This window comes from Tiliqua scincoides, chromosome 1 (genome assembly GCF_035046505.1).
Source record: "Tiliqua scincoides isolate rTilSci1 chromosome 1, rTilSci1.hap2, whole genome shotgun sequence".
Lineage (NCBI taxonomy): Eukaryota > Metazoa > Chordata > Lepidosauria > Squamata > Scincidae > Tiliqua > Tiliqua scincoides.
In genome coordinates this window covers 205150360-205176280 of record NC_089821.1, presented here as the reverse complement: position 1 = coordinate 205176280, position 25921 = coordinate 205150360, and the positions used below count along the sequence as shown (strand labels likewise).

The 25921-nt window shown below is 43.9% G+C and overlaps 1 protein-coding gene across 1 annotated transcript in view; it reads left to right on the top strand.

Annotated features, from left to right (window-relative positions):
* The first annotated feature begins 24148 nt into the window (after positions 1–24148).
* ARHGAP18 (Rho GTPase activating protein 18) overlaps positions 24149–25921 on the top strand; it is a 75795-nt gene continuing 74022 nt past the window's right edge. The window contains exon 1 of the mRNA XM_066611195.1: positions 24149–24229. The gene's annotated coding sequence lies outside the window, so the exon portion shown is untranslated. The remainder of the gene's footprint in view (positions 24230–25921) is intronic.

Below are 25921 nucleotides of genomic sequence, written 5' to 3'. Positions count from 1 at the left end.
GGGCATCTTGATGACTGTAGAAGTGTGATAATATATGTTCAGCCTTCTTTATACTTTTTTTTAATTCTAGAAGCTTCCTTTAAGGCAGCGATTTCCAACCTTTTTCATCTAATGGCACACTGACAAGGTGCTAAAACGGTCAAAGCACACCATCAGATTTTTGACAAGGCATACCATGCTGCTGGTAGGGGGCTCAAATCCCCCAATTGCCCTTCTAATAAATGACCTTCCTCAAAGTCCCACAGCACACCTGTGGACCATCCACAGCATACCTGTGTGCCATGGCACAGTGGCTGAAAATCACTGCTTTAAGGGATAAGTTTGAGCACGCTTTAACAGCAGCACTTTTACACAATACTGTTCAGCTAAGGCAGTAGTTTTCAAACTGTGAGCCGGGAGAGCGCGGAATCCTTGCAAAAAACCTGCCACACTATACAATGTATAGAATTGTAGCCCTAATGGAAAGCCATGGCCAAAAGCCCAGTAGGTCAAGGGAAATGTCAGTCGAAAAAGTTTGGGAACCACTGCGCTAAGAGAAATATTTCCCACTTCGCCCAGAATCCACACTGTCAGCCCAATCCTATCTAACTTTCCAGCACTGATGCAGCTGTGCCAATGGGGCATGTGCTGCATTATGTGGTGGTGAGGGCAGTCATGGAGGCCTCCTCAAGGTTAAGGGAACATTTGTTCTCTTACCTCGGGGCTGCATTGCAGCTGCATCAGTGCTGGAAAGTAGGTTAGGATTGGGCTGTGTGTAAAAATGGAAGAAAGCTATGTGAACGTCATTCATACACTCCATGGAAACTGTCTACGGACAAATGCCGTCTCTTCGGCTTAGAAACAGAGATGAGCACCACCCCTAGAGTTGGACATGACCAGGCTTAACGCCAGGGGGAACCTTTACCTTTATCATCCCCCCTCCCTGATATGATCTTCATTGGCTCATGAGTATGTGGAACTGAGAACAGCACCATGTGAACTGAAACCTGTTTATGTCAGGAAAACATTCATCGGCTTAATTTCTTTGGTCTCTGTTAGTTAAAGGCACATAACCTGTTCAGAAAAGAAACTGGCAAACCTAGTGGGCTAATGAGAGTAGTTACAAGGGTTGTAATCCAGTCCCTTCCAAAAATGCTGTGACAATGCACACTGAATATCAGGGCCAGCTCCAGACCTCCTAGCACCTGAGGTGGCTTGCCAAATGTTGGTCATGGGCCAGCATTTCCTCCTTCAACTCCCTGGATTGGAAAAGGAAGAGGGGGAAGGATTAGAAGAGGACACCCCAAGAGATTTTAGCCCCCCACTTTCCTTCCCTCTAGACTTCCTTTTCCCACCTAGGGAGTGAGAAGAGGAGGAGATGTTGGAGGTGATCACATGTGGGTTTTGTGCTTTCTTCCTCTCCTGAGCTGCTTTCTTTCCAAGAGTGCCCAGGATGATGCCCTTGCTCCTGCACTGCGGTGGCGTGCAAAGTCTCACCTTCTGTTCCTGGGAAACAGCTAGCTGGGCCCTCCGCTGAGAGCAGGCAGAAACCTGCACGCAGAAGAAAAGGCAGATCCCTCAAGTGGGCGAGCTAGCGGCAGGGCAGGGCAGGCGCCAAGGTCCGCCTGCAGTCGAATTTCCAAGCAGGTCTCCTAGCCGAGGAGCTTCCCAAGGGCAGCGCGCTGGTGCCCCGACAGCCCTTGCTTTTCACAGGCTGCTGCCAGTCATTGCGCACTGGGACTGTCCATGCACTTGCACGGTGACAGCGCCAGCATCCTCCGCCTTCAAGGACAGGCAGGCATCCGTGCACCAGACCAAGAGGGAGGAGGGGAAAGCTGCCCCCGTGGCCCGCCCGCCCCCAAGCGCATCTTCAGGCAGGCACGTTCTCCCTCCCCTGCTTTGCAGGAGGTCCCAGGCATGACGCCGCCTGAGGGTGATTAGGCGACGACAGCTGGCGGCTTGCCCAGCGCCCCGCGCGCGCTTAAGCTGCAGAGCTCCTCTTTGCAGCCGCGCGGGAGCTCAGTCTGGGGCGCCCGCCTCTCCTCCCTCAGCTCTTGGGCGCGCAGCATGCCGTGCAGCTAACAGGCTCCGAGCAGAGCCGCCCCCTCGCGCCTCGTCCTTCCACCGAGCCTCGGACCTCCTCCTTCGGCGACTCTCTCTCTCTCTCCTCCCGCCACTCCTCAGGCTGAGAAGGTGGACGCCGCCAAGATGGTGACCATGGTGGCCAAGCTGGTGCACTACCTGCACCTCAGGTAAGGCGCTGGCGCCCGCCGGTCTCCCTGGCTGAGCCTGCGCTCTCCCTCCCAGCACGTCCCGCGCCCCCCGGGCATGCTGCACCCGCTCACTCCTCGCAAGAGGCCAAGGGCCCCGCCCTGCCCAACTGTCCAGCGCCAGTGCAGCCTCACTGCTGCCCTGAGATAAAGGAGCAAAAGGTCCCTTGCCTTGAGGGTCTGCCCCTGCGCCCCAGCGCATGCCCTGTTGGCACAGCTGCATCAGTGCTGGAAGTTGGGTAGGACTGGGCTCCAAGTCATCTTGCACATTTCTTCAGCCATCCACAGACAGACAGACACACGAGTCCGCCTCTGGCACACAACACGCAGACATGTAGCTCTCCCGCTCTCCTGTGTCAACAGACAGTGTCACGCAGCCCAGCCGGTTGGCTGCTCTGGGCTTAGCGGCAGATCAGTGGCCCTAGGCTACAAGCACACCAACATGCAAGGCTCTGAAAGTGCACCATCATACTTGCCCCTTCACTTAGCACACTTGCAACTCCTCACAAGTCCTCTGTTTCCAATACACACCTTCACACTGACAGACAGCACTCAACATTTGACTGGCACCTGTCATCCTCCATCACAATTCCTGCAGAGAGAGAGAGAGTGTGGAGTGTGTGTGTGTGTGTGTGTTTTAAACTAGCAGTAGATGTGGGGACAGATGGAAATGGGTCCTGGACTACAGCACTAGGTTAACAGGGGATTTAAATATTTCCCCTTATCATTTTGCTGATTAAAATCTACCCATAGCTATTATTTGCCAGCCCAGGGAAAAACACAAGAGGTATTATACCATATGCTACTAGGAGTCAGTTGGGATGGATCTTATCTGTAGCAATCAGTTTCTAAATGCATTGTCAGTTGGTGAATCCATGCCAAGTTGTGATTTGGGTTGCTTTTGCCTTGGGTAGACAGATTAAAATAAACAAGTGTGCAAGAAGAACTCACTAAACAGTGCAAATGACACCATTCATAATTTTTCATATAAAAATCATTGTTATGCCTGGTAATAAGGTAGAATTGTTAAATGAAGGATCTGCAAGCGTACAATATGTTCCTGGTATTCACTGGCACTTCTCTAACCACTCATTCTGCCACCCACAATTGACCCCAGAGTATACATGTTCTTGTACTGCAAATCTGAATCCCTTGTTTGATGTTAATTTAAGGCTGCAGTCCTATCCACGCTTACCTGGCAGTAAGCCCTATTGACTATAATGGGACTTACTTCTGAGTAGACATGCATAGGACTGGGCTCTATGAGTGTGAAGAGGCAGGTTACAAATGTTTGCATTCCATTCCATGCATGGTATTGCCTTCCTCACTGGTGCCACTACAACAAGGAAAGCTGTGCAGTGTGTACTTCAACTGTTGTCACCTGGTTTGAAAGTACAGAGCAGGGAAGGATGTGGGATAAGGGATGTATACTGAACAAATGTACATGTGGATATCCAGCAGCTGGCCTTAGTACTGTTCTTCATTTTCTGTTTCCAAAGCCGATAAAGAAGATTTGAGTCACTCTAATGCACTGACACATTTGCAGGCCATTGGGTATCCAAAGTCTTTCATACTATGTCCCACTATTTCTATTTCCATCAAAAAATAGGCTTTTTTGTTTGTTTGTTGCTCTTCCCAGCCTCCAGAACCACCGATCTATTTATATTCAATCATCAGGTTCTGTATGACTTCAGGCAGACCCACCCATGCCCTCACATCCACATTCTGTTTGTTTAGCTCCTGCTTAGATTTATAGTGAAGGAACATAGTGGATCCAAATGGGATCTTTTAAAGAGTGAAAGACTGTCCCTGTCTTTTGGATCCATCCAGAAAAAACAGGTCACATAAGAAAACAGTTGGATTGATTGGGTAGCAGATGCATTTAGGTATAGGTTCTTCAGCCAGTGGAATATTAGGCTGACTGTAATGGCCATTTCTAATCTATTTAACAGCAAACTGTATCCCTTACAAAAAATTGATACTGACATTATTTTCCCTCTGTCCTCATGCCATATTTGAGAAGCTTATAGTTGCTTGACAAGTATTGATAATGAGAAGTAAAAATGTGTGTGATATAAGTAATGTATTTGTGCTGTAAATTATTGCTGTTTCTTGGAACATCAAATTACTACTAATTAAACCAATTCTTTAAAAGCAAGACGAGTAATATTAACTTTATTCTAGGCAATGATGCAACAAATTGACTAAGCATCGTGCTATACCCATCCCTGGAAAAGTGGCTGAAGAACATTCAGAGCCCTCTACATAAAAAAGATGTTAGAATCCAGCTATTAAATATTAGACAGTGTTGGGCAAACCCAGCATGACTTGACTGGAGTTGCTGAGTCACTGCCCCCCATGACTCGACTTGAAAAAAAGTCATAACCAGGGCACTTTCCGAGTCACTGAGTCATCCTTTAGTGACTCTGATGGACTTGAGTCAAATCACCCCTTCTTTAAAAAGACTCCTTTAGTGTTGGAGCTGTTTTTGAACACCTCCCTGCTGTACCCACCCATCTGTAATGAGGGCAGGAGAGGTGGAAGGGACTGTGAGAGATCTGGGACAGAAGCAGCGAGAGGGTCACGAGAAGCAGCTGCATGGCTTACCAGGATGACCAGTTTATCCAGTTTACCAGTTTATCCTTGCAGCTCTACTCAGAAGTAGACCCTCTTCAGCCGCTCATTCAGTGAGCGCTCCCTCTCAAGTAACAACAGAGCCATGCCTGCAAAGCATAATTGCTCCCCTGCCTCCTCTCTCTTACTGGGCAGAGTTGTCCCCTTGAAAAAGGGGCAGAGTTGTCCCCATGGGAAAAACGAGGCTGCTTCCAGGCTCTGTGTGTGTGTGTGTGTGTGTGTCTGTCTGTCTCAGAATTCTCTTTACTCACTCCCCTGCTGCCCCCTTACATCTGTAACAGGGCAGGAGGGACTGAGTGAGAGCCAGGAAAGAAGCAGCGAGAGGGAGGAGAGACAAGCAACACCTGGGAGGTTTACCAGGACGACCCAAACCTTGGCAGCCCTACTCACAAGTAGTCCCATCATGAGGGTTGCTCCTCCTCCTGCCCTCCCTCAACCAATGGAAATATGAGAATGCCTGTCCGTTGTCCAATTATTATCTGTTCCTCCCTTCCTATCAGAGATAGAAAAAGAAAGTCCAGTTGAACCTCCCCTCTCCTGCTCGCATTAACCCTTTCCTGCCTCCTGGCTGGAACTCCCTGCTGCTCACTATCAGAATGCTGGCCCATGAGGTTTTCCACATGGTGAAAACAGTAAGCAAACACCCCCAGACACAGGCACTTGAGTCAGCATGCATGGGGACAAGTGTCCTAGAGGCCCTGCCTCGAGTCTTTTCCAGTCTTCCACGCATGTGATTCATGCATGCATTTTCATGATTTGAGTCCGAGTCACTGACTCGAGTTCCCAACACTGATATTAGAAATACAAGGACAAACTTCCTTCTGCATGCAAACTGTTAATAATCGCACAAGTAGGATCTTGTTAGCTCACAAAACCAGTTTTGTCTGTATATCATGGGCTTATTTAAATTATGGTAATAGATTTAAAAACAAATTATTTTTGTTTTATAATTAGAAGTCATTCTTTTCTTGGCTCTAGGGAATCATGTCCTTAAATACATTTTAATTCTATGACATACATAACGGTAATGTTTCTCTCTCTCTGTCTCTTTCTCACACACAGACACACTAGGCTAATACGGGCATGCACCGCTTAACAACCTCTGCTTATTGACATACCGCATATATGATGGTGGTCAAAGCACAGTAAAGATGCTCTTAATGAGGCAGTTGCATCTCCCGTAGCCTGCAGCAGAGGTTCTGTTTACACAACAGAGAGGCTCTTAATGCAAAAAAAGAGGCAATCGGTCTCCAGTAGCCTGTGCAGCCAGTTAGTGTCTGGCAGAGAGTGTCTGTTTACACAACAAAGGCACTAGATTGGGCTGAATGTTCATTTAGTGACCTAACTGCATAACAACAGGGATCAGAGAAGGTATCCCTGTCATTAAGTGGGCATGATATGGTTAGGTTATCAAAGGCAGGGCTTGCAAGGATCTCAAGGATGCTCTCTTTCTCAGGGGGAAACCTAGGTAGGGACAAAAATATATTTATTATACAAACCAGTAGGACAGGAATGCACTTTGATGAAACAAGTTCACATTTCACTGACATTAATCACAGCCACTGAAAGTAATGGTTCTGGTTCTTTCTCCATATGTGCCTTCACACTTTCCAATTAGAAACTGTGGTAACTCTGGCTAGCCAAGGAACAAGTCTATTCAGGACAACAGAATGGGTACACTAATGCACTGGAAGACTGATTATTTGGGCTGCTATAACTTCTAGGAAAAGACATGTGAAAGCACTGCTTAAATGATGAAACTTTGTTGACACTTCTTTGTGCAAGAAATTCTCCAGCTGCCAGTTAATATGTATTGTAGGTGTACAGTAAAGGTATAAACTCATTTCCCAATATTCAAATAGTAATGCTTATACACAGGTTGTTATGTGAAATTATAGAAATAGTACAAGGAAAGCAATATACATACTTCCCTGTTGAGAGAAATATTATACCCTATTTAAATTCAGACCAAATGTGAAAAAATACTTAAGAACAACAAACAAAGGAGACAGAAAGGGGTTGAACAGACCCAAATGACTAATATGAGGCACAGTGAACAAACAGAGCAAGACAAAGATGCAGCAGACCAATAAAAAAAAAGACAGTATTCATGAGCAAAGTGGCCACTGAGTGATACAAAAGAGATTTGTATAGTACATTATGTAATATATCAATTAATAATAGCGTGTGACTGTACTTTTCTGAGTTTCAATACATTGACTTGGAACAAAATGGCACCGTCATCAGAGACACAACACTGAAGTACATATTTTGAAATGGGGGGCAATTTTTATTCTAAATCAGGGGTGTCCAAACATTTTGACAGGAGGGTCACATCATCTCTCTGACACTGTGTCGGGGGCTAGGAAAATAAAGAATTAATTTACATTTACGATTTGAATTAATTTACATAAATGAATTTATTAGAGATGGAACTTATATGACTGAATGAAGGCCTTTCCTTCACTGCCACTGCTGCATCACAGATGTGAAACAGCAAGTAGTGGAGGGAGCCCACGTCCCACAGCTCACATGAGACGTTGAACAGTCATCCTCACACTGAGAGCAGTTGAGTCAGGCTAGCATGGGCTCCAGCAAGTCTCTGGTGGGCCAGAGGCTCATATTTATATATACACATACATATATAGCTTTAATAATGTTGAATTATTTCAAAGAGCTATTCATTTATTAAGTGGGTTTTTTTTTAAATTACAATATAGAATTTAATTACAATATAGAATTTGTTTACAATTATTTCTTCCAGATAGCAAAGTCTTTAACCACCCAGTTCCTCAACAGTAGAAACACAGGCTGAGGAAAAACCAGCCGCCCCGGCTTCCTCCTGAGGAGGTGCCAACATGCCTTACGGCTTGCACCGGCCCAAGTCAAGGGCAGGATTGCACCCTTAATGAATTAAATGAATCATTACTGGTTCAATGATGGTGATCACACCTGACCTTAGGAGGTTTGTGCTTCTGCTGCTCTTTTTGCTAAAATTATGATAATACCCATCTTCCTCTATCATTACACCAATTCAAAAGTTCATAAAACTATTACTTCACAGTTCTATTCTTTGTTAAGTAACATAGGGATATAAAGTCAGATAAATTGAATGTTCTATGGGAGGCTGCCTTCTATGTAGGGAGCTTAGGCTTTCCTACCTAAGAATCAAGGTGGGGGGTCCAGGAAATAGAAAAGGATCATGCGGATAGAATGGATCTTTCATGCTGAATAACCATTTTACTCCTAAGACAATTGAATGGTTCTTATTTCCTATACAGAACCATTATTTCAAGAAAATATTTTGTAAAAATATTCCTTGTTCATTTCACTTCACAGATTGCCCCACTGATTTCAATGTAAAAATTAAGCATGTACTAAAAATGTCTCATGTTAAAATCAGCATTGCCAACAGCCCCATCCAATCCAACCTCCCCCACACTGATGCAACAGGACCAGTGCAGGCTCCGCTTTATCATGGGAGGGAAATTGCAGTGCTAGCGGGCTCCTGGTGGTAAAAGGACATTTGTCTCCTTGACCCAGGGTAAGCACCAGCTGCTGCAATGCGGCAACTCAAACTTTCACTTGCTAAATAACTGGCACAAGCCCACATTGCCTCATGTATCTGGCTTAGGAAGGGGGATAGGTTATAGCGTACACCTTTGCCACTGCTCCCATTGATTCTGGGCTGGATCCCACCCCCTGTCGCCACTCTCCTCCACCCCATTCTGCCCTCCCTTCCCCTGCTGCTCAGAGCAGCCCTTACCTGCCAGGCATGTGCTCCTTCTGGATCTGGCACAGGCCTTTCCACTGGCACCACTAACTTCTGTGCTGTCGCAACATGCTTTTTGGCACATTTGTGACAGTCTGTGTCAGCAGGGTGGAGCACACTCTCCACCAGAGCATAGAGGGGATAGGATTGGGCAATAAAGATTGCTTAACTTTGTTGGATTATACTCCATGTATGCACTATCAACACCTTAGAAAGTTCCTGCAGAATAAGACATATGATCATTTGTCCTAATAGGACAAATGATAATAGGACATATGAACAACACAAGAATATAGATTTATGTAATTTAGTCTCTGAATATGTACAGCAAAAACATACCAACAGAATATAACACAAATGGTGACTCACTGCTTAGCAACCAGAATCATTTTTTTGTTTTCTGACCACATGTTTGACTAATGAAGCAACACATTTTCCCCTGCTTATCAAATCTGTCATGCTATTGTCAGACAAGAATGAGGTATTGTATCACAGGACATCTTGGGCACATTAACATTTCTTTCATTTGCATCCAAATTCAAGGGATGTTTGCTATGGTAATAGCAAATTCACTGAAATTTAGATAACGCTGAAAACTCACCAGAATCATAAAAACTCTTGAGTTCTAATTTAAAACATGCCTGTGAACTTCAGATAAGTGTCCAAACAATGTTAAATCTTGATTAGAAATATGTCAACTAAGAAAAAAATGGCAAATATCTAAATAATCTCTTCACAACAGGTCAGACTACACAATACAGAAAATATTTTTTTATCACTGGCTTGTTAAGACAGTGGATTAAACAAGCTCCTATTTAAATATTTGCACAGGAGACATTTATTGTATAAAAAGAAATTGTGCACACATTTTTTATAATAGGCACTTAATTTTAAATCAAACTAGTAAACTGAGCAGTAATGATTAGTGACAACTGTAGTGATGGTTTGTCAGGGATTGATTCATATTTTCATATCAAAAAAGTTGTCAAGTTATTTCTTATAGAAAACAAAAACTAGTTCCTATCAGTAAAATGTCATGTGTACACCAGAGCCCTGACACTTGTAACACAGTGCTTGGTCAGGATGAAGGCAGCATGAAACCTCACACAGACTAGTTAATTATATCATGAGCTCTCATCAGTACACACCTTGGCTCATCAGAGATACTGAGAAGACTAGGCCCAATCCTAATAGGGCTTTATGCTGCCAGAATTAGCGTTGTGGCAGTATAAATGTCTTTTATGGCTATCACAAAGTGCAACACTCCATTCAGCATCGCTTGGCCGCTGCTGGAAGGAGCCCCTGCTGACAGTAAGTTAGCATGGAGGTTGGAAGGGGGGGGGGGAGGAACAAGGCAGAGATCAGGGTAGGGAGGATGAGACCAAGAAAGGGGTGATATTGGTGGCAGTGGTGCTAATGATAGCTTTGATCCGCCTTCCCAGGTCCACTTGGACTTGGTTCAGACTTGCTGCAAGTAGAACCAGTGGGACAGCAAGGGCTTTCCCTGGGTCAATTGAACAAACGTTCCCTTACCTTGAGAAAACTTTCACAGTTCAAAACTCCCTGTGGAGTGCAATATGTGCATTGATATACTGCCACTCGGGGAGTTAGGTAAGATTGGACTGCCCAAATGCAAACTTGAACCCACTTACCTGAGAGTAAGACCCACTGAGTACAATGGGACTTGCTTCTTAGTAAACATGTATAGCAGGGGAGGCCAAACTGCAGCTCTCAAGCTGCATGCAGCTAATGTGGAGTTCACAGAAATATGTTGGCTGAGTTTCTTTTTGCATCACAATTAATATAAAAGGTAAATAAAAATTTTTCAAGCTTTATATTTATTTATTTATTTATAGAATTTATATCCCGCCTTTCTATCCCAGCAAAGGGCACTCAAGGCGGCTCACAAATAAAATCATATGAAAAACATAAAATATATAAATAAGTATAAAAATAAGACAATTAAAAACAATAAAACACAACAAGACTTGGATCCCGAAATTAAAATATGGTATAAACCAAGAGTCCACTGGATTAAAACGTAAATTATCATGGTGAGTAAATATATTTAAGAATTTAAATGCTTCTTAAATATTGCATATCTCAAACATCAGAAGTTTATTGTATGTGGCTCTTGCATTAAGTAAATTTAGCCACCCCCGATGTATAGGGTTGCAGTTAAGAAGACTATGCATGTTTACTTAGAGGTAAGTTCTATTGTGTTCAGCAGAGCATACTCTCAGGTAAATGTGCATGAGATTATACCCTAAAAGGCCACTGGTACACTGCAGGACAATGCAAGATAACCAGTGTAACATACTGGCAAAAGCACTGAAGTTCCCAGTTTGACATGGGGAAGGAGGGCCATTGCTTTGCTGGGGTTGCTGTGACAAGGCCCTCCCTTGGAGTCCTCGTGACTTGGAGGTCTACCCTCTGCATCTACTCTCTGCAATGGCATAGCTGTGTCTGGGCTGGGAGGGTATGTGGCGATTTCCCGCCATCTCCACTGAGGGGGTGACAGTGCGCAACTCAGATGTGTGGTAAATGCCATGAAATCAGCCCTCCTGTCTACCCTCAGCCTCATAATGCTCCAAAAGGAGCCAATTTTGGAGGCAATGGCTGTGCAAGCCTGGAAAATACCTCTTCCTCAGAATTTACAGAACTGTTTGAGTTCACAATACTGAGCTGATTGGGCCATCATACTGACACACCGGTACAAATTGTACATTGTGTGTTTAAATTTCTGATATTGCCTCTGGGAACCAGAACTTGATGTATTAAGGTCCTATCACCCATCATCTCATAGGTGTTATGGTTTCCTTAAAAGAAAGGTGCTGAGAATGGACAACAGGACCTTCTGATGGGAGCGGGGAGAAATCAGTACTGGCCTCCTCCCTTTTCCTTGGCTGTGGAATTATTTAAAAGACAGAATTTCTCATAGACCTGGCAAATTCAGTAGGTACCTAGGCAGGCAGAACTCTGAGTTTCATGAGTTCACCTTAGAATTTCATATTTTCATCCTACTTGATGGCTTCATGATCCTCAGGGACATTAACAAAATTGTATTAATAAAAACCAAGTATTTAAAACAAATTAGTTTACTAAGCAATACAATATTTAAACCAATCAAATAGCACACAGTATCAACAGCAAAAATTAACAGCCTGGTGACATCAACTGCTCCATACCTCAAAATACATGCCTAGGAGTGCCTTCTCTCATTTCTTGGTGATCCTAGAGAGGGAGTTTCAAATTTGCAGAATGCCTGCTGAGAAGGCCCTGTCCACTTCTCATTTAACAATGGTACTACTTTGCAAATCTGACTAGTAAATTACAGCAGGTGGTCCTGAAGACACCAACCACCTGCCAGAACTGAGGTTATTCAGTTGGACTTGAATAACCTCTAAAAAAAAACCACTTAGCTCACAGATACTAGTACATGCTTTGTCTTAGATGACTTTAACAAACTCCTGGAAACACTTTTGCATGGGAGCAGCATTATATTTCAACCAGCAGATGGCAAACAACCAGTTTAAAGATACTGCTGCAAACTCTTTCCACCTGGAAACCTTTGAAAAACATTTTAGAATCAGATTAAAGAAATTTGTTCCTCATTACATTTATGGTTAGTGTAGCAGATAATTGTGAAAAGCTAATTATAGAGCTAACATTTATGAGTTGTTTATATACTCATTACACAGTGCAGTGTAATGTGTAATTTTCACAAAACATTGTGGTTGTATTGATAGATTGATTTGTAACCCACCTTCCTCCCCCAAGGGCACCCAAGGCGACTAACAGCAATTAAAATACCTAAATCTTCCATAAAAGACTATAAAAGAGAAATAACACTATAAAATAGAGAATAAAAATGAATTTATTTAGTGAATATATCAGATAGTACCAGATTTAAGTGAATGGCAGTGTAATACTATGCATTTTCTCCTCAGCAGTTATTGAGTTTAATGGAACATCTTTCATGTAAATGTGCATGGGACTGCAGCCCAAAAAAATTTTTTTGGTTTGTCTATTTTTACACACATAAGAACAAGGTAGTAGTTACATAAGCAAAAATTACTAGTTCCTCTTAAAATTTTAGCAGCGGCCAAGACTGAGTTATTTTTAGACATTTTGAAGAACAGGAGACAAAATTGATACTTTACTGTTTAAATAGTAAAAAAATTGCTTCCTGGAAGCAATCAGAAGTTGCAACCCAGAAGTAAACCAGATGTCACTTCCATGAACCAAAAGTAGTTTCTGATCACTACTGTGAGGCATTGTGGGACCTGCAGAGGCCAATGGAAGCCAGAAAGGCTTTGCGGCAGAGCATTGAGTATAGGGTCAGACCCACCATGGAGGACAAGGTGGGCTGCAGTAGGCAAAAGTCTGGGAACCATGACTTAGATCGAGGATGGCCACGCTGCAGCACACCATGTGCCACATCTCGCCCCCCCACTAGGATGCAGTGCATGCCTCCTTGGCATGCATGTGTTGGCAAGGGGGATGGTACTTGGATAGGATTGTGCTTGGGTCTAGGTTATGTTTATTTCTGATAAAAAGAGGAGTACCCTGATGAGACAGAGATGGCCCCTGGATTTGAAAGCATCCTGTTCAAAAACCCTGATTTAGAAAGCTTCCTAAAAGGAAGCATGATTTGTAGACCTACCTAATTCTCCTGAGGTGCTCAGATAAAATAGATCCACAAACCAGTGGACTGGTTAAATTTACTAAGAAAGCAAGTAAGCAAGCAATAAAGAGGTAGGAGAGTGTGGTGTGCTTGGTTGTTAAGCTGACTTGTGATGCAAGGGCCAACTAAATGAAAGTATGTTCTTGAGACTTTAGACAACTTTAACAAACTTCTAGAAACACTTTTGCATGGGAGCACCATTATATTTCAACTAGCAGATGGCAAACAACCAGTTTAAAGTGACTGCTGCAAACTCTTTCGAGCTGCGAACTCTTTCCAGAAGGATCTCTCCAAACTGGCAGAATGGACAGCAAAATGGCAGATGCGTTTCAATGTAAGTAAGTATAAAGTCATGCACATTGGGGCAAAAAAATCAAAACTTCACATATAGGCTAATGGGTTCTGATCTGTCTGTGACAGATCAGGAGAGAGATCTTGGGGGGGTGGACAACTCGATGAAAGTGTTGACCCAGTGCGCAGTGGCAGTGAAGAACGCCAATTCTTTGCTTGGGATCATTAGAAAAGGTACTGAGAACAAAACAGCTAATATTATAATGCCATATTACAAATCAATGGTAATGCCACACCTGAAGTATTGCGTCCAGTTTTGGTCGCCACATCTCAAAAAGGACATAGTGGAAATGGAAAAGGTGCAAAAGAGTGCAACTAAGATGATTATTGAGCTGGCGCACCTTCCTAATGAGGAGAGGCTATGGGCCTCTTCAGCCTAGAAAAGAGGCGCCTGAAGGGGGACATGATCAGGACACAAAATCATGCAGGGGATGGACAGAATGGATAGAGAGATGCTCTTTACACTTTCACATAACACCAGAAGCAGGGGACATCCACTAAAATTGAGTGTTGGGAGAGTTAGGACAGACAAAAGAAAATATTTCTTTACTCAGTGTATGGTTGGTCTGTGGAACTCCTTGCCACAGGATGTGGTGATGGCATCTGGCCTGGATGCCTTTAAAAGGGGATTGGACAAATTTCTGGAGGAAAAATCCATAACGGGTTACAAGCCATGATGGGTATGTGCAACCTCCTGATAATAAAATAATAATACAGGTATTTATATACTGCCTTTCTTGGTTGTCAGATTTCTCCTCAGACTTTATTCAAGGCGGTTTACATAGGCAGGCTATTTAAATCTGGATTAAAATCTGTAGGGATTTTTACAATTGAAAGAAGGTTCTATCTTTTAAGAACCACAACATTTCAGATGTTTCTTTCTGATTTGGTATTGCATTCTGGCCTCCATCCTCCCATGCTCAGAGCAGATGGAATAACTCGGCTCAGCTTGTCAGCTGCTTCAAGGTCGCACGGTGCCGGTGGCCTCGAACTAGTGACCTGCAGATGTTATCTTCAGGCAAACGGAGGCTCTATCCTCTAGACCAGACTCCTGCCCAGATGCAAGGGAGGGCACCAGGATGCAGGTCTCTTGTTAGCTGGTGTGCTCCTTGGGGCATTTGGTGGGCCGCTGTGACATACAGGAAGCTGGACTAAATGGGCCTATGGCCTGATCCAGTGGGGCTGTTCTTATGAGAGCCAGTGTAGTATAGTAGTCTTGGACCAGGAAGACCCAGGTTAGACTAGGAACATCTGTCTTTGCTGCAACAGACTTAATAGCGCAATCCTATCCAACTTTCCAGCACCAATGCAGCCTCAGTGCAGCCCTGAGGTAAGTGAACAAACGCTCTCTTACCTTGTGGAGGCCTCCATGAGTTTTCCCCCACAGCAGGATGCTGCACACACCCCATTGACACAGCTACATCAGTGCCGGAGATTTGGATAGGATATGGCCCTAACATAGCTGTTCCTCTTGAACAGCATTTGCAAAACCATGGCCTGCGGGCTGGATCCAACACAACACTCAATTTCTCCCCACTGTAAGCAGCGCTTGCTGTTCCGCCATGTTGCCCACAAGAAGCCCCTCTGATCTCCATTGAACAACCCTCTGCGTAGTCATGTCTGCCTGGAAATTCAGGTGCAAAGCCTGCTAGGACAGATGTGACTGCCCATAGCATTGTACAGTAGAGATCAGAGGGGCTTCTTGTGAGCCACATGGCAGAACGGTAAGTGCAGGTTTGAACAGGAACTATCTTTAAGCTACACAGCGGTCGCTAATTTGGCAACTGCTGTTGTAGAAACTGGGACAACTCATCCCAACCTGTGCTGGAAGAGGCAGGCTGACTATCTTGCACTGTATCCAGTGCATGGTTGGATGTGGATCTGGTGCAACTTGAAGTAAGGGAACTTAGGTCCCCTTACTCTGAGTAATGTCACAGCCACCTCAATGGGACTACTTGGATCTGTGCCAACTAAATTGCTGGCACAGATCCGAGCAGTCTGGTGTAAGTCCAGGCTGCTTGGGAGGGGATTAGAATCTGACCAAAGTGCTGGAGGCTGGTCCCAGCCCCCTCCTGGGCTTGCCCTATTCACCATCAAACCCTCCCCCACCCTAGAACGCCCCAGTTCTGACCTTCTCAAACCCCCATGCATGCGGCCCTCCACCAATGTGAACTTGCCTCTGCTGGGGCTGGATCCAGCGCAGGGAGGCCGGCGTGCATCCTTGCACCAGCCTCTGCCTCCCACAGTGGTGCAAATGTGCTTTATGGTGTGTTTGTGACACCCAGAAGCTTGACTACACTTGAGGATTGCTCTCTTAGTTATATAATAAGCACTCTCCCTGCTATATTTCATGGTGAACTTAACATTACTTGGAAGTAAGTCTCAATTCTTTCAAAACATAAGGATTGTTCTGCTAGTTGAGTGTACGTTCAAATGCCCCTTTGTTTTCAATAAAGATATCCTCCAAATGTCTACTATTCATTTACCATCCTGTTATTAGCTTACTAAAATAGTTTCAAAAACAACCACCAGAGTGCACCAACATACTTTTTTTTTAAGCAAATTGTAGGGCAAAGGGAGAAACCTAAAAAAAACAACTCTTGTTTAAGAGAAATATGTTCACTTTTAAAAATAATTTAAAGCATGAAGGGCAGATCTATCAATGGCTACGAATCATGTGCTGTTGCCACAAGCAGCAAGTGTACTTCCTGGGTCCAAATATCTCATCAGGATAAGAACATAAGAACATAAGAACAGCCCCACTGGATCAGGCCATAGGCCCATCTAGTCCAGCTTCCTGTATCTCACAGCGGCCCACCAAATGCCCCAGGGAGCACACCAGATAACAAGAGACCTCGTCCTGGTGCTCTCCCCTACATCTGGCATTCTGACTTAACCCATTCCTAAAATCAGGAGGTTGCGCATACACATCATGGCTTGTAACCCGTAATGGATTTTTCCTCCAGAAATGGATGAAGTGTAGAAGACACTGGGTGCAATCCTAACCCACTTTCCAGCACCGACATAAGAGCAATGCAGCTCTGAGGTAAGGGAACAAACATTCCCTTACTTTGAGGAAGCCTCCATGAGTGCCACCCAACTGCAAGATGCAGCACACGTCCCATTGGCACTGCTATGCCAGTGCTGGAAAGTGGGTTAGGATTTGGGCCACAGTGAGTTAAGTGTCTGTTAGGAGAAGGTAAGGATACTTTCTAATTTGTCTAATAACTTTAATCTAACTTAAACAAAACTTTAAGTCTGCTTTAAACTTAAGTTTAACTTCTAACTTTAATTAATTTCTAACTTTAATTAATCTACCTTAAGGGCAGAATGTGAAGGTCTAGTTATTGGAGCAGATGGCATAGGAGCTAGGTGAGGGAAACAGATAAAAATACATACATACATGTAAAAGGAGCAAGGCAGAAATTGGGCAGGTGAAGCCTAGGGAACAGATTCTGTATAGAATTACAGCTTAAGTCTGAGGAGATAGTAGGACCAGAATCTACCCTAGAGTAAGATTCCAAGGCAGAAACACTTGAAAAAGAAGGGGAGGGGAAAGAAAGGGCTGTGGGAGGATCCCTGAATCTCCTGCTGCTTGCCCAAGCTCACAGTAAGTAAAAGCACCTCAGTTGCCTCCCTTAGTGAGTGATCCTGGGATTGCACTGCTGCCTCCCACCAACCTACCCCTTAAAGGGACAGGGAAAGCTTTACATGAACTGGTGGGTCACCAACCCACAAACCACTGCGTTAACTAGTTAACTGGTTTAAGCAACTGCTTCTGTTTACACAGTATGCAATATATGTGTGATTTATACCATAATTTGACATGATAAAGTGTGTGTACATTTTCTTGAGATGTCCTGCATATATCTGTATTTTATAGAAGTGAAAAAAACAGACCACATTTTTTTCCCCAGAACATTGTAATGATGTTAAAGTGGTACTATAACTGGTGTGTGAAATATACATTGCAGCTGTCCATTCCTACCACCATCACTAGTCTTTTTTTAAGACAGAGGTCTCTAAACTTTTCAGCTAAAGGGTAGCATCAAATATCTGGTATTTGTGTCGAGGGCTGGGAAAAAAAATTAAATAATAAAATTTAAATAAATACATTAGAGATGAAACTTAGATGAATGAATAAATGAATGGGTGCAAATGCCCAGGATTTCTCCAAGCACCAACACAGCCTAAGAAATAAAGCACACACTCAAATTGACCCCCATTCCCCTACCCCGAAAGCATAACACTGGTTGTGTTTGGGCAATTGGGCCAGAGTCTCTTAGGGGATCAGAGGCTGACCACAGGCTGCATCTGGCCCCCAGGCCGGGGGTTTGGAGACCCCTGCTTTAAGAGAACAAAATGTATTTCACGTGATGGGGCTTAAGCTTATAATACTGAATTGCATCAGCTAGGTCAGGCCCTCCCCACAAACACACTTGACTGCAGTACCTCTGTTTAACTGCCAGGAGAAATCAGATTTAGTTTTCTTAAAGTAACAGTGTAAATTTACTGCTTAAATAAATATTGAATTTAGTTAAGAGATGGTTGTTTGACCCTACACGCAAATGAAAATGGTATGAACTAAAATAAATAGCACAATTTTTATTGAATTCTTTCAGCTTTCAGAAAAACACTCTATGCATAAATGCATTTCATTTCCTCAGGAAAGCAACAAATGCTCATGCTTACACATAACAAAATTAAAGAAAATGAGGCAAGTGGCCTTGAGCAGTGATACAGGAAAAACAAGACTTAGTACTATAAAACCCAGCAAACTGTTTACAAGACTACATGACCCGGTCAGTCCTGATGGTTTGTACCTTTCCACTAGCTGTAGTTTAATGGCCAGTTTTGTGATTTATGTCTTAAGTGACACTAAGATCTTTAGAAAAGGAACTTTACCCTTGATAAATCTCTTTATAGTAACTGTTCTCAAGATGTGATTCCTTGCAGCCGCCTAAATGAGTATTAATGACACGAGGATTTTTTAAAGACTAAAAAATGTTCAGAGTAAACTGTCAGTATGTTTGGTGGAGAACACTGAAAATCCCCATGAACAGGAAAAGGGACTTTTCCTTGCATATGGGAGGGGAAAGTGAAAGGAGCATTTTACAGATTTGCCAGTGAGTTGCAGTTCCCATGCCATGTTACAATGGATGCAGTCTTCTTTTCTAAAAAACTATGCATGCACACAGAGTAGGAGAATTCTTTGCTCCTGAAGGGAGGTCATTTCCTATTTCTGTTTCTGGTTTAAAACAAACTAGTATTGGTCATTGTGGTCAAACTTGGCCAATCCTGCCTTGTTCTAACCATAGTTTGTGAATAAGCCAGGAAATTCTGATTGAATCATGGTTTAGCAACACATTTATTTATTTTTATTGATTTAAGAAATTTATACCTTGCCTTTCCCATGTTCAAAGTGCTCAAGTGCTCAAAGAGGCTTACAAAGCTTTATAACCAAGTACAAAGTATCACAACAAATAAAAAACATCGAACAAGACATTAAAACATTAATTTTAACATTGCTTGGTGAAAAACAATATCAAAAACAGAGCAAAAAATTTAAGGGAAAAAGAGAAAAGAACTCACTGAGCCAATGGGGAACCAATGAGTCCAGGGAGGTAGTCAAGTCACCACAGTATATCAGAGAAAGAGGGCAAAAATTCACATCTGACCAGAGCCCAAGTCTAAGAGAAGGTTCACAAATGAGCCCTGGGTATTCTTCCTGAATGTGTAGAGGGGAGGAATGGAATCTCATTCCATAACCTGCACTTAACCTCTGTATGTTTCATGGAAGGTGTGAAAGGTGTTTGGTGCATCATACAAACATATGTGAGCAGGCTCTTATTGTAGACTAAATAGAATTCTCTGGCATGGGAAAGGGTATACAGTGGTACCTCGCATAACAAATGCCCCGCGCAGCGAAAAACCCGCAGAACGAAAGCGGTGTGCGAAGTTTGGCAACTCGCATAACGAATTTTTATGACTTATGCTTCACATAACAAATTTTTTTTTTATTGTCCTGGTTTGTCTTAAGGGGGGGATCTTCATGTCCCTTTATGATCCCGTTCACCCTAGTAAGGGGCGGATCTTCATGTCAGCTTGCTCCCAGGAAAGTGTGCACAGGATTACAGCCTTCAAACTCCCCACTCAGCATCCCCCCTTTTTGAAATCCTCTGTACAGTATGTATGCCTTTAAAGAGCACTTAATAAACACTTTGTAAACCAAATTTGACTTTGTTCTGACTTTTCTTGCCCATAGGAATGCATTAATTAAATTTCAATGCATTCCTATGGGAAAACGCACTTCGCAAAACGAAAGGACTCGCGGAACGGATTAATTTCGTTATGCGAGGCACCACTGTATTATAGCAGCTGTAAAGAATATTTTGAAAAGCTCTTATGCACAAGTTAGTAGGCTTAGTACATTCAGCTATACTGATAGCTCTTGATTTACATGGTTTTAATTTGCATGTTTCTGAAATAGCACAACCTACAACTTAAGACCAGAACTTTGATTTGCTAAGGCTTGTTTGCTCATAATTTGCTAAGGATTTGCTAATAGCTTGGGGTGGGTTACCATTCATATTTTCTGTGATTACCTTGTGTCTAAACTCAAGGATGAGTTGTGTTATTGTGAAGGGAAGAATCTGTCCCTTAAGATCTTACTCTTAGTTAGTAATGCTTCTGGCAATACCAGCCCCATTCAAGATCTTTGTGAAACCATCCAAGTTGTCTACATTCCCCCCCTTCCTCATCAATTAATAGATCAGGCTGTGATTAGCACATTTAAGGCTTATTACCTCAAGAACCCTTTTGATGCTGTAGTGATGGCTGCTGATTATGGGTGTAAGACTGTTAAAGAGTTTTGGAAATTAACATCAGAGACTATGGCCAAAAGCAATCTTAACCAATTTTCCAGCAATGACTTAAGGGCAATGCAACTCGGAGGTAAGGGAACTAACATTGCCTTATCTAGAGGAGGCCTCCATGTCTGCCCCCCAACTGCAGGATGCAGCACATGCTCCACTAGCACAGCTATGCCAGTGGTGGAAAATTGGTTAGGACTGTGCCCTATTTCATGCTTGTCAGTGAGCCATCGGAGGCTGTTATTCATTCATGTATGAATGGGGTTTCGAGAAAACTGTGTCGTAGCTAGTGTGTGACTCTTGAGGCTTCAGTGTTGAAACTGACAACCAGAGAGAATTTATTTATTTATTTATTTATTGGATTTGTATTCTGCCTTTCTCCCCGAAGGGCACCCAAGGCGACTAACAATCAAGTTAAAAAATACAGATAAACATTAAAAATACAAAACACTTGAAAACAATTAAAACAAGATAAGAGAGAATATTGTGAGCTTGGCTAAGAAAGTGGGTCTTGATAAGGTGGAGTTAGAAGATATGCAGGAGTTATTAGAGTCTCACAAACAAGAGTGTTTGCCCCAAAATTTGCTTGAGTTTCAGAAAGGGGCAGAGAGTAAAGAGGAGGTTGATGTTGTGCAAAGTCTGACACCCAAGTGATTGAAACAGGTATTCAATTTAAGCAAGATTTTTACTATCTTAGATGATCCAAATAGCAAATGTAGCTTCGAAGTGAGCAAAAATGTGAACTTGGTTATACAGTGTTACCAAGAGATCTTGCAGTGGGGAAAAATGAAAGCCACACAAACACTGTTATCATACTTCTCAAAAACACCCTGAAACAATTAACTATGTGAGCCATTGGCAGCCTTGCTCTCCCACTTCGAGTAGGCTTCCTCAATAATTGCTGGTCATCCATGTGAGTGCTTCCTGACTTTCCCCTAACCCATTTTTTCCTATGGGAAAGCTGGTTTACATTTTTGCATTTTTGATATACATTACATTTTCCAGGAGTGTAACCCCCACATTAATTGAGAGCTGCCTGTACATAGGATTGGGTGACTGGTTAGGAAACAGTTGTTTCTAAAGCTCATCTCAGAAAAAGATGCAGGCTGCATCCCACTGAAAATCATAGACAATATTCCCATTGATTTCAATGAATATGGATTCCATTGATTGTAAAATGATACCATTTGGAATCAACATTATCATTAAAAGAGAAGAAAAGCTTTCTGATTTCACCAGGCAGCTCTTTGAGTAGAAGCACACATTTACACAATTTAGTTCGTGCCAAAGTTCCTTCAAGGAGTTCAGGGCAACTTACAGCTCTGCTTCAGTTAATTCTCACACCAAAAGGAAAGCTGAGAGCAACTGGCCATAGTCACCCTGAGCTTCATGTTGGTGGTAGAGGTTTGATTTGTACATGGGTTTGCCCCAGTTGAAAGCTAAACCTAAACACAGTTTCTGATGAAAACATTCTGTTGAAACTCAATGGGAATTACGGTGCTTTGAATAAATGTACTTAGGAGTGCTCTGTGAAGCTGGAATCCTATACACACCTGAGAGTAAGGCTGCAATCCTATGCACAATTTCCTGGGAGTAAGCCCTATTGAGTAGATGTGCATAAGATTGTGCTTTAAGCCTCAATGACTTCTCAGTAAAGAAGTCATAGGATTGCACTGTTACAGTCATAGGATAGTCATAGGATTGCACTGTTACAGCCCAATCCTGAGCTGCCCAGAGTGCAGGGTTGCCGTGGTGGTGAAAACAGCTGCCATAGCATCCAATGCATCCAGGCAGCCACCGCCACCTCCTTTATGTCCCTGAGTAAAGGAGGTAGTCCCGCAAAGGGACTACTTGATTCTATGGCAGCTCTAGAACTGCTGCAGAATTGGAGAGCTCCATGTTGGGCCATGGCTGCCCCCCCCCCCCACAGAGCTCAGGATCCAGTGGAGCTCAGTTCCACTGGTCCTGCCTTCCTCCCACCCCGCTCCCCTTCCCAGCACGCTTCCTCCCCACCCTTCCCCCATTCCCCCACCTATCTCTCTGCTACTTGGTGGTTCAGGCGACCGCCAAGTGGTGGAACAGTGGCTTTCCACCGGTGCTAGCCCAGCACTGGGCCAGCGCTGAGGGCTCACAAATGTGCTTTATGGCATGTTTGAGACAGTGTGTGCCGGCAGTGAGCTGGTGCGCACTGTTTAGGATTGGGCCCTTAGCCTACTGCTTCATCAACTGCACCACACTGACATTTTAAATAAACCAGTTTGGGCTGAAGAGCAGTAGGCAAGTTTGCATTGTGTTTTATCTGTTCCTGCTGACTGCAGACATCCTTTGATGACAGGATTAAAAAGGCACACTGAAACCGACTACACCTGTAAGGCCAGCTGACTACACAAGGAGCTGGAAAATTCAAAACATAATATTACTTGTCAAGTACAGGTTGATGGGAGGTGCTGCATAGCAAGGAAAGAAAAAAATCTTCCTGTTTCCATACTAACAGGCAATGAGGTGAAACTCAGAAGGTGCTAAAGAAAATTGTTTTATTTACAGAAGCACTCAAAATGGAGTGCTTCTGCAAACATATTAAAGCACCAGCTCTCTCAATAGGATTTATTTCCCCCGAAAAGAATTCTAGTATCAGACTGCATATGCGCGATTACCGTATACTGGTGCTGGGGGATCCCTTTACTAATCTCTTGTGGGTCACTTTTCCTGTTTATTAGACTGAGCTGAGAGCCTCCGGCTTTAAGAAAACCTTGTGCAAACCTGTAACAAAAGGTTACGAAATGTTGCCACCAATGCTGCATTACACCGGATAAGTAATGGGGGAGGGGGAGCCCCAGAGAAGCAAAAAACAGCAAGGTGGAGTCGTGGGAAAGTTAGGCTGCAATCCTATCCACACTTTCCTGAAAGTAAGCCCCATTGACCCTAATGGGACTTACTTCTGAGAAGACATGCATAGGAGTGGGCTCTTATTTTCCTTGCAGCCGGGCGGTTTCCTTGCAACCGGTTGCAAGGTTAGTTGTTGTGTATACAACATATGAATAAGAGGTTAGTTGTTGTTTATGCAGAAGACTGGCACCCACACGGCCACTTTCAGAGATGACTCTGTGCGTGCGCGCATTTACATCCTACTGTACTCAGTGGGGCTTAGGACAGTTTGCAGAGGACTGCAGCAGCTTCACAGCCCAATCCTATACATGTCTACTCAGAAGTAAGTCCCATTTGAATCAATGGGACTTACTCCCAGGAAAGTGTGGATAGAATTGGGCTGTGAGATGCTTAAAGAATAGAGCTGTGAACAAGGAAAGTGGTGGGGGAGGAAAGAACTAGAGGGTTCGTAACACACAATGCCTGCCCGTCCTGAGTCACGGAATCCAATTGGAAGAAGGCAGGAAGGACGAGAGCGCAGAACTCCACCTCCTCGCCCTTGTCTGAAGCGCCTGCCTCGAAGGGGCGGTTCGCTGGGATGCTAATGAACCAAGTTGCCGGGCGAGGCAGGAACTTCGTTGCTTCGCTCCAGAAGCTGCTGCTCTAGCAATGATTATGCCCGCGCTCACATCACCATGAGCCTGTGGTCTGCCAGTGCTTCCCAGGGAGTTGTCCTCACAGCCTATCACCCAAGCAGCAGCAATGCCAAAGAGAACGCAGCGGGCACGTCCCCCTTAAGGTAAGGGCGCAGTGCAAAGCCATAGCTCGTGCTCACCAGGCGCGAGCACGGGGGGGGGTGGGGGGAAGAAAAGGGGACTTAGCTCTCTCTGGCTCCCTGTTGGCTCAGGCACGCGGATTGGAGCCAGCCACAGCAGGCTTGTTGCCTTAAAGATCATATGACCAAAGTTAAATGTCGGGAAAAAAAAATGCTCACAGCCGCCAGAGGTGCGTTGTGCACCTTGCTGGGTGCGGCGGTGGAGCGTGTGACAGGTGTATGTTAGCACAAATGTAGATGGCGGGGGATGTGGTAGTAAATAATATGCACACAAGTAAACCTCTGTAGAGCCACACTGGCTAGAGATCTTTATAAAGGGAAAAGCAAGCATGGTTTGCTTTTGTTTTCCAGGGGATTAAATTGTTTTAAAAGAATAAACTTTGTTTCCAGTTGTAAATAGCGTGGCCAATAGGTCGATCTGTAGTTTTTTTCCAAGTGCAAAAAATCTCTTCCATAGGTCACAGATCTGTGCATAGTCTTTCCTGGAATGTGTACTTTGCTTTCCCCCCCCCCAATGACCTCAGTACTTCTCTTTTACTGCCTGTGTGGGTGTGTGTATGCATGAAAATACTGATTGCATGCAACAAAGAAGCCAAATATGAGAACTTGCTTTCCAGCTGAAAATAAATAAGCACAATCCTTGGCAGCTGCAGCATCTTTGCTTGGCCATATGCATGAAGCAATGTGTGAACTTGGCTGCAGCAGGATTGGTGCACATCTGGTTTTCTCTGTGGCAGAAATATCATTCTTAATAATGATAATGGATCTCTACAATATGTTTTTACCATGTCTTGCATTTCCTTTCAATGTATAAAATATGTGACATTAAAATAGTTGGGTGTGTGTGTTTATGTATATGTAAAGATGCATAGAGAAGACTTAATGAGACAGGACTAAGGTTCTCTTTTGCATTGCAGGATAAACCCCTAAGGGCCCAGTCCTATCCAGTTTTCCAGAGTGGGTGCAGCCATGCCAGTGGGGCATGCACTGCATCTTGTGGTGGGCAGTCACAGAGGTCTCCTCAAGATACAGGGACACTTGTTCCCTTACCTCGGGGCTGCGTTTTGGTTGCACCAGTGCTGGAAAGTTGGATAGGATTGGACCCTAAGTTGCCACATATTACATATAACTCAGTCCTGTGCATATTTTTTTAGGAAACCCTATGTTTGATGGGGTTTGCCCCTAAGTTAGTGTCATAGGATTGCAGCTGTAATACTTTTTCCAGGTAATGTGAATGCTGTCCCATACAGAGGTGAGGCTGGCTGATATGAACCTACAGGTCTTGTGTGGAGAAAGGAACAGACAATAATTGAAACAAATGTAGTTGCCTCCTGCTTTAAAGGCAGGATCCTCCACTGCACTTCAGCCTCTGCTTGGAGACAGTTGGCAACCTTCAGTCTCGAAAGACTATGGTATCGCGCTCTGAAAGGTGGTTCTGGAACAGCGTCTAGTGTGGCTGAAAAGGCCGATTCGGGAGTGACAATCTCTTCCACACTGGGAGCAAGTGCAGTCTGTCCCTGGCCTGTCTCCCTGGCTATGGGCCTTCCTTCTTTGCCTCTTAGCCTCAGACTGTTGGCCAAGTGTCTCTTCAAACTGGGAAAGGCCATGTTGCACAGCCTGCCTCCAAGCGGGCCGCTCAGAGGCCAGGGTTTCCCA